The 9,412-nt window shown below is 36.7% G+C and overlaps 1 pseudogene; it reads right to left on the bottom strand.

Moving 5' to 3' along the window:
• Positions 1 to 3,067: 3,067 nt before the first annotated feature.
• LOC135148089 (probable LRR receptor-like serine/threonine-protein kinase At1g67720) lies at positions 3,068 to 8,656 on the bottom strand (annotated as a pseudogene).
• Between the last annotated feature and the right edge of the window lie 756 nt (positions 8,657 to 9,412).

Below are 9,412 nucleotides of genomic sequence, written 5' to 3'. Positions count from 1 at the left end.
CCCCTGTAGATACGAGGTAGGGGTGACTCCCTAACCTTCTTAGTAAAGGGTGACTTTACGGTAAGCTCGGCTTTCGACTTCTTATCGGCTTTCACCTTCTTTAGGGCTTCCAGCAGTTCTTCCATCTTGCATTTATCATCCCCACCATCAAGCGCAACCTCATAGTCATCATCCAGGGGCTGATCTTTCTTTTTGCTTACTTCATTATCATTGTGCGACCCTGAGCTTTCCTCATCGTCATGAATGGAGATAACCTTTGACGGCCTTTGGTTTTTATCCTTTGACCGAGCTTCAGACACGGGCTTCTCCGGTCGTTGACTGGGAGGAGCCCTATGTTGCGAGCCTTCAGGTCCATCCCCGTTAGGGGCCTTGTTGCCAAGCCTGTGCCGCAAGTCTTGCTCGGTCAGTTTCCTCCCAAGGCGGTCGAACACACTAGCAGCCTGTGAGTGCTCTCTATCATCCATTTCGGGGTTAGCTTCTTTCTCAGGGTTGCCACCTTCTTTCCTGCCGCCTTCTGCACCGAAATCTAGCTTGGTGGGAGTCACCTTGCTAGCCCTTTTCGACCTTGCTGACTTCCTTTTCAAGGAGGCAATCCTCCTACTCATCCTTTTCATTTTTGCCTTCATCTCCTCGCGGGTTAATTCTCCGCTTGGAACATCACTTTCATCCTGCGTAGCGCCCTCCGGCGTCTTGGGGTTTTCAGTGTTTTCGGGAATTTCTGACATCTCTCCTCTCTAAGATCAGTAATCCCCTCCTTCTAGCGCCAAAAAGTGTTGTGAGAGGAATTGATACAACACCCCCAGAACCGTGTAGCACAATTATAGGGATATCTGTTACAACTACGAAATTCACGGCTAGCTCTTAGGGGCTGCCGTTGACGTAAACTAACAAAACAAATGAGAAACAAGTGTGTTTAAGGGCTGAGCTTGCAAAGAACCAAACAACGAGGCCGGAATTATGGAATTCCGTCCTGCTATTGCCCGGAAATATCTATCACAAAGGTTACACGTGCCTCTCTTTAGAGTGTAGAACTCGTGAATATGATTCTCCTCCCTTTGCAAGGTGCCTACATACCCTATATTTATAGGGATCAAGCCCATGTAGTTCTTGATTTAGGACTCTGAAGAGATAAGCTCTTATCCCCTCTAGTTTAGGATAAAACAGCCTTCTTTCAGTAGTTATCCAGAGGTATCCCACTCCAAGTAGGTCACTTGAAGCCTTCATTTTGCATAATTATCCGAATATATGTGAATATCTTCCCCAATTATAATTATCTCCATAATGCACGTATTTATCCCTTAATTCGTAGATAAATAATAGCTGATACACTCCCAATATGTCTCCAATTCGCCCTCCTAGAAACAAGGAAGAAGAGTCCTGCTTGGAGTCTGCCTGCCATTCTGCCCAGGCGGCGGAAGCCCTGCCAGCGGCATCCCCTAACTACAGCCCGTAACTGCAAGCCAGGATGCACTTAGCGGTAACCCCTAGCAGCGGTAACCCCTAAAGCGCCTTCAGGTGCAACCCCATTCTGATGGCAGCCTTCACTATGTTTCCAGTGTAAGTCCATACACCTTCTTGTACACTTCAATGATCCACCCAGCCATGGTGAAGCCCATTATTCATAACCAAATGATTCCAATAAGCCTAGGTGAAGCCCAAATAATACGATGGGCTGTAAAATAGGCCCAGGGAGATTTTATGGCACATATATATTGTGTAGTTATCAGTATGGACTATTTTCCCCAAAAAGATTGAGTAATTTAAATTCAATAAATATTTATGATTATTATTATTATCAATAATATTATTTATCATTTAATTATAATAAAAACATTAGGATTATTAAAATATAATAGATCGGAAGTTAAACATACAAAAACAAACAATATGCCGGAAGTATATTATCCAATATGTCAACCAAACAATTTTATAGTACTTACATGGTATTTGAAAATGATGGGAAGTTGAAGTTTCTGTAAGAAATTACTTCCCACATGATACCAAACAAACACTAATTTATACAACAAATTTGGATATACTGGCATTCGGTACTGGCTTTTTAAGGAGTACAATAATTGACGATAACAAAATTTCAAATATATTTTTCTTACAAAAAAATATTTGTAAAAACCGGGATTTCATGGGAATGGATGATATGTTGAAAACTCGAGTTCGACAGGTCATTCTCAATATTTTATTAAAACAAATACTGTCTCAGTCCCAGCATTTTTTAAGTTAATTTTAGGAACGTATTTTGAGACTCTTATAAAAAATATAGTTTCATAATATTATTTTAAAAAAATTTCTAAATAAAATTTGATGTTTAAATTTTTATTAAAATAAATAAATAAGAAAACGCTATGCAATTATACTTTATAGAAATTTCAAATACGTGCAAATAATAAACGTAAACAACTTGCTAGATGGAGGGAGTAACAAATTTATATCCTAAATATTAAAAGATGAGTGCTTTAAATTACAACTCGAAAAAAATATACTTTTGAATGAGGGGATTTTAAATTAAGTGGGCCTTCTATGATGAGAAAAATTATATAAAAATTAATATTTTATAATAATTCTCGAAGATCATATATAAAAACCACAACATAAAATGAAAACTAAGAAACTATACCATATATGTCATCATCCGCTTATATGTCGAATTTTTAAATCGGTACAAATAAGATTAAAACCAAATTCAAAATATCGGATTCGATAATATTCAATCTGATATCCACTGAATCGGATTTTTGTGGCCGTTTGAATGAGTAATTAATAAGTGCTTCTTTCTTAAAGTAAAAAAGTGAAGCAGAAGTTAGAAACAAGTTAACACTTATAACTGATTTAAAGTGTTAAGTTTTTTAAGAACTTCTTACTTTATACACAAATGATGTAAGAAAAGCGGAAGCTGGCTTCTCAAAAAAAGCACTTAAATTATGCAGCCAACAAAGCACAAATTGTTACCACGATCATAATTTAAAAGCAGTCGGGACGAGTGGACAAATAAAAGAGATAAAAAGTTACTCCCTGGTCTCACAATACATATCTCTTTTGGAAAAATTAAGCATATTAAGAAAGCATATATTAACATTTTCTCACTTATATCTCTAGTAAATGCATGAATGTAGACTCTTATTCAACCTCCATTAATTGTTTAAGAAGGGTTTGTCTATGTGTGCCTATGGGCACATGTTAAACGTGGAATTTTTTGCGATCATTTTGATTGGTGTGGTTGGTGTATTTGCAAGGGGATTCAACATTATTAAGAAGTAGAAGCCAATCAAAATGATCTAAATACAAAAATTTCAGCGCTTAGCATGTGTCCATGACACACCACAAAAAACCCATATATTCGCATTGAAAACTAAAAGTATACATGTATTATGAGACAAAAATTCCTTCCAAAGGAGACATGTATTGTGGGACAGAGGGAGTACGAATTACGCTCCACTTGATGCTTGGTATAGGCCGTAGGCATATCAGTTGCAAGAGCTGCATTCCTAAAGAAAAGAGTATACATGCTACTGTGTTCCTGCAAGAAGTTGTTAAGTGATTGCATTTTGATCAGATAAATCAGGATAGCAAGCTGAAGTAACTAACGATTAATCAGATAACTCAGGGCTTTCGATGTCGAGAAAACTGGTCAATAAAGTCCTGCGTGACGACTGCGATTTTGCATTCCCTGAGACTGTTTCATCACTTCCTTTCTCAATTTTGATTGCATCCTGTATAGCCAGAATGATGTCCTGCATTCTTGGTCTGGAAGATGAGCGTTGTTCGACACATTGGATTGCTACTTCTGCGATCCTCCATACTGACTCAATTTTTGCCTTTTCTGCTACAGAAGGATCTACGATGCTTTTCACATCCCTCTTGCAGATCATAGACCTTGCCTACATTTTATTAAATTCAAATGATTCGACTACATTGCATCCTCAGAACCAGCAAACAATTCCGATGGAAAAAGAAAATCAGACAACTTTAGAAGAGAAATAATTGTACTTGACTGGCCGCATTTCCTCTGCAGCATGTGTCTTTTAGAGTCTGTTTGGATGAGTTTATGACTAATGACTTAATGTGATTTATGACTTAACGTGACTTATGTTATAAGCTGACAACTTAAAATGTCTGTTTGGATAATTTTGACTTATTAATGACTTATGAGATATTAAAAATATAATAATAAAAATAAAAGTGATTTATGGATAACTTGGGCTTATTTCTGACTTTAAGCCAAATTCTGACTTATTACACATACCGACATTTTTCAGCTTAAAGTCAGAAATAACTTAAACCTGGGCTTAAAGCCTCTAAGACTAATGTTCACCAATAAGTTATTTTTCTCTCCAGTGTGCAGATTGTCGTTTCATGAATGTTTTAATTGATGTCGTGGGAAAGATGGAATAATATAGATATGTGTGTGCTTACCCAGTGAACAATGTTCCAATCAGTGCCTGAATCTTCAGTTGATACAGGCTTTCTTCCGGAAACCAGTTCTAAGAGAACAACACCAAAGCTATATACATCACTTCTTTTAGTTAATTTTTTGTTTGCATAGTACCTGGGTGAAAAATTAACCCTGTCAGGATGAGGGTAAAGGAAGAGATTAGTATAGACAATCACATGGTAAGGCTTACCCTGGATCAAGGTATCCGACAGTCCCTTGAGCTAAACTTGATACGTGGGTTTGATCATCTTCAGTTTGCCTTGACAGTCCAGAATGAGATAATTTTGCCCTCATATTGATATCGAGGAGAATATTGCTTGTCTTTACATCACCGTGAATAATACTTGGGTTGCATCCAGAGTGTAAATATTCGAGGCCTGCAGGTAATGTTCAATTTCAGCTTCAGTATTGGTTAAAAATTGTCACTAGGTGAAAAAAAATGTCAGCTGCCAACCTTTAGCTGCATCTTCTGCAATTTGAAGACGGGAGAGCCAGTCTAACGACTTCTGATTGGAAGAATCTGTAAGTAAATATATGTCGTCAATTATATTTTTTGTCTAATCAATCGTCAAATAGGCTAAAAGACATGTACCATGTATGTGATCACGCAAAGTTCCATTGTGCATGTATTCGTAAACAAGCATACTCTGATGTGATTCTTTACAATATCCAATTAAAGAAACCAAGTTTCTGTGGTGAATTCTAGACAAGCGAGCAACCTGCAAAGGTTTACAAGAATACTTACTGAAACTTCTGATAATACTTGCAACTGTTTATTGGTTACATTTCTAGAATATATATCCGCTTTGCTTTACAACAGAGAGAAACAGGGGGTTAGCTACTTGAATGATGCAATTACTCTGAATGTAGAAGTCTATACAAAGAATGCATATATAATTACCTCAGTAACAAATTGTCGGTTTCCATGATGGATGAATCAGCCATCACTTCAACCGCCAAATCTTTTCCATCTTTCATTTCTCCAAAATACACAGGTCCAAAACTTCCTTTACCTATTTGCTTAGAAAAGCTTTTAGTAAATTCTTCTATATCAGCGAATGTTATATGGTATGAAACTTCTTCATCAATCCGATTCCTGCTCTCGTTCTATTCAATATGCTGAGGACTGGTTAGTACTAGTACACATACCACCACCCAATGACAAAAAACTGGGACTAATCATTACAATTATTTGCAGTACTAATTAAAGGAAGAAATAGAGAATTAACAAAAAATGATGATAACACTAGGGAAGTGCATACCTTTTCCATTATTCTTGAACCACCTCTTTTCTGAAGATGATACAATATATAAAAAGTTCCTAAAAACAGAAGGAGAAGAATCGCTAGCAATCCAATTGAAACTCCAACAATCATTCTGCGATATCTTTTATGCTTAGTGCTGTCCCTTAGACCAGGATTACCTTCATAACTGCAAGACAAAATGTTATACCAATTTTTTTATCAATAAATCAGATAAATAATTTTGTCTCTATTATCCAATTATCGGGGTTACAATCAGCATAATGTTGCAGATTCTGGTGCAAGTAGGCACATTATCAAAGAAATACACTAAAATGAATATTGTATCAAATTATGAGATCTGGGATATCCCACTAGACAAATATTCAAAATTGTTACACATTTCTGTCAAGAAGCATACTCACCTAAGAATTAGTTTTCCTTTTAGCAATGTGGAGGGGATATCCCCAGTCAAAGAGTTATTATCTACATCTGCAAAAAAGTAAGTGTTTTAAGTGACTTCAAATAGGAAAGGCATCATTCAGTCACATTTTATTGATCTAAAGGGATTTGTTTAATATTTCCATACAGTTCTTTTAAGCTTGGCAAACTGCCCAAACAAGATGTATTGGACCTGTGAGTTTATTGTTTCTAGATGCCTGCATATCACCAAATGTAACAAGTGGTCATGAAATTTTTAAATCTATCTGTGCCAATCAGTAGTATGAAATTACAAAGAGGAACAAAACCTACAAAATTTGTAAATTGATGAGGTTAGTCATGTCAGGGATTGGACCCTCGAAGGAGCTTCCGTTCAGCCACCTGATATAAAAGAAGCAATCAGATTGTGGTTTTGGTTTATGACATACTTGAAAAACCATATAGTTGTCACTGTTCTACTGAACTTACAACTCGATCAATCCATCCATATTATTTAGATCAGGTGGGATTTCACCTTCCACATTCCTTCCTGACAGTGCACTGTACAAAGTTATCAGTAAATCACCTGAATGTGCATTGTCTTGTTAGTCATATTAGTGAAATATATGTTACAAACTTGGGAATAGACCGTCAAGGTAGTTTATGGTTGTGTCAATGAAGCTCAGGTTGTCAAAGGACCAGGCTGAATGCGACCTAGGATTCTAATGGACCTAACACATTTTTTCTTTGGCAGAAGCACCAAATTTTTTAATAGTTTTAGCATTGATCATAATCTTTCGTATTTTCATGCTATTCTATTAAAGTTTTTATATTTGGGCAGACTTTGTTCTTATGAAAAAAAGTTTTGGATTGAAATATGAGGTGCCCCTTACTAAAATATGAGAAAGTAAGCAACTCACATTTTTGTGATCCTCGGTGGTATACTAGTGCTGCAATTCACCCAATCCCAGGGTGTAGGAACACAAGGGTCACCACGAGCTTCATCCTTCATATAACTGTCCATAGACTTGCCTCGAAGAGAATTGAGAGTGTTTACTGGCATATGGAAATGAAAACTTATTAGATACAGGTAAAGTAAATAAATTCAAACAATATTTGCGCAGAGAATCTGGTTTGAGCTGCAACATGAGTACTCTTACCATCTCGCACATCTGTCTTCTTGGCAATCGGCACATATTTGCTTATTTCAATAGCATTTAGGAGTGGCCCATGGGTCGAATCCGGGGTCTTTACAAATGAGAATGATAATACAAAATCAAGTGTTACATTTTTGAAGCTTGGTTCATATAATGTGTAGCTTCTGTGCGCATTCTCAGCAATATTGATAACAGCAGTGTTGTAGTCAGGAATCTCAGGTTGAGCTATTGTAAATTTCCTACTTTCTGAAGTCTCAAATTCTTCAATTTCAGCAAAATATGCATAACCTCGAGCACTGGCAGGGAAGTCTTCTAGGTTCAGCCTATAAGTAAGATTGCCTTTGGTACCAACAACTGCAGTTTGCATTACTTTTAATGGCGGGTGCTCTTTTGCGTTTGTGTTTATGTACTTTGTTGTGTTGACTCTTTCAGTACCTGGGGCAACCCCTACAAGAAAATTTTTGCCTTCTTTCAAGATCAGAACTCCATATGCGATCATATGGATCATCAGGATACCTGAGACGACATTCATCTTTATGTAATTGCATGACTAATCTAATAATCTATTCGGAAAACAACTAAATTCAGCATATTTATCTTACTCTTTGTTTGAACTAGTCTTATAATAGTGATCTGATTCAGGAATCATTCACAATTCCATCTTCTCAAATTACAAGAGAAGCCGAGAGCATACCTTATAGCTTCATTTACTCGTAGCACCAAAATTCACTCTGGCTGCTACCTTTAAGTAAAATTCATCCTCAAACTCCGTAGCATACATTGACTGATTCAAAGGCCGCAGCTCAAGAGTGGAAATAAAAGGAGAACCCGTGGTTGCTTGACACAAGCAGACATCAACAGAATTCGACTGAGCCCTAATGATCATTTCCTCCACATGTACCTCAGAGGCATTGGTAATACTCACAGTTGACCACTTGGTTGCATCCAAATAAACCTGAAACTTGGGGAAAGTACTCTTGGAGTTTCCATATAGAAACGTTGCGCGAACAAGGTACCTCCTCCTCTCCTGAGTCCTCAGAGTGTAGCAGTACTTTTTGTCATCAACAGGAAAGTCTCTGCGTTTTCGATACTGTGGCAAACTTGCCTCTGGATCCTCCAGCTCAGCTGATTGTCCAGAGCTAATAATTCCGGAGTCCGAAATCCATGGCAAGCCAGTGTTGAGGTCAGTATAATTGCTTGATCCTCCACAGTCTATGCTTATGAACTCTGCATGTTAGCTTGGTTGTTATTATATTGCATGAATTTAGATTGATCGAGGAATACAAAGAGGAGGCGTACCTGTAACTTGGCACATAACATATGGAACTAAGGCAAGAAGACAGAATATCAAACCCATGAATGTTAGTTTTTTTAGAAACCGAGGATTCAAGTGTTTTGGCTACATTCTTAGCATATAAGATAAGAATTATAAGTCAAGTGAAGTCAAGTTCAGCATCCAAGTATCTAACATAACTTCAATTGGTTTTTATCTGAGGTGCTCGTGGACAAATGCTAAAGATCAAATTTCATATATTTAATTGACGGGCTACTACTTGTTAATAATATGAACCCCTGCATATAATCCAAAAACTTCATCAATCAAAATAAGCTAAGTATATCAAATTTAGCGCTTACTCGCTTAACATGTGTCTATGTACACGCACGAATCCAACTTTAATTAACTTTAGCTTTTAACCTTTACTAATTTTTGACTAGTTTATCTTATGTGATGTCTTTTTTTTCTTTGACAGGATATCTTATGTAATGTCACTAACTCGCATTCAAATTAAATCTGTTATGTTTCGAGTTTTCTTTTCATATACTTTCTACTTTAAATTTCACTTTTGCTGCTTTGAAAAATAAAGCATCATGTTAATGTTTCTCTCACAAATTTTTTTCGTTAAGCTATTTTTTGATTTAGGCATAACAGTTTTGTTATAAATATCGTGCGACTCCGTCATATATTCAGTTTATAATTTTATGACTGTTTAATTTCCTTATTTTCAGTTGAACTACGCGGTTGATGTGGGGCCCTTGGTACTGGTGCATGTGAGCACGTTTATTGGTCATTCTGAATGTGGAAGGAAAATCTGGAACCATTTAAATACCTAAATGCAATAAACCAAATTTCAAAACTCCGTCTACAC

This window comes from Daucus carota, chromosome 7 (assembly GCF_001625215.2).
Source record: "Daucus carota subsp. sativus chromosome 7, DH1 v3.0, whole genome shotgun sequence".
Lineage (NCBI taxonomy): Eukaryota > Viridiplantae > Streptophyta > Magnoliopsida > Apiales > Apiaceae > Daucus > Daucus carota.
This window is presented reverse-complemented; position numbering and strand designations above follow the sequence as displayed.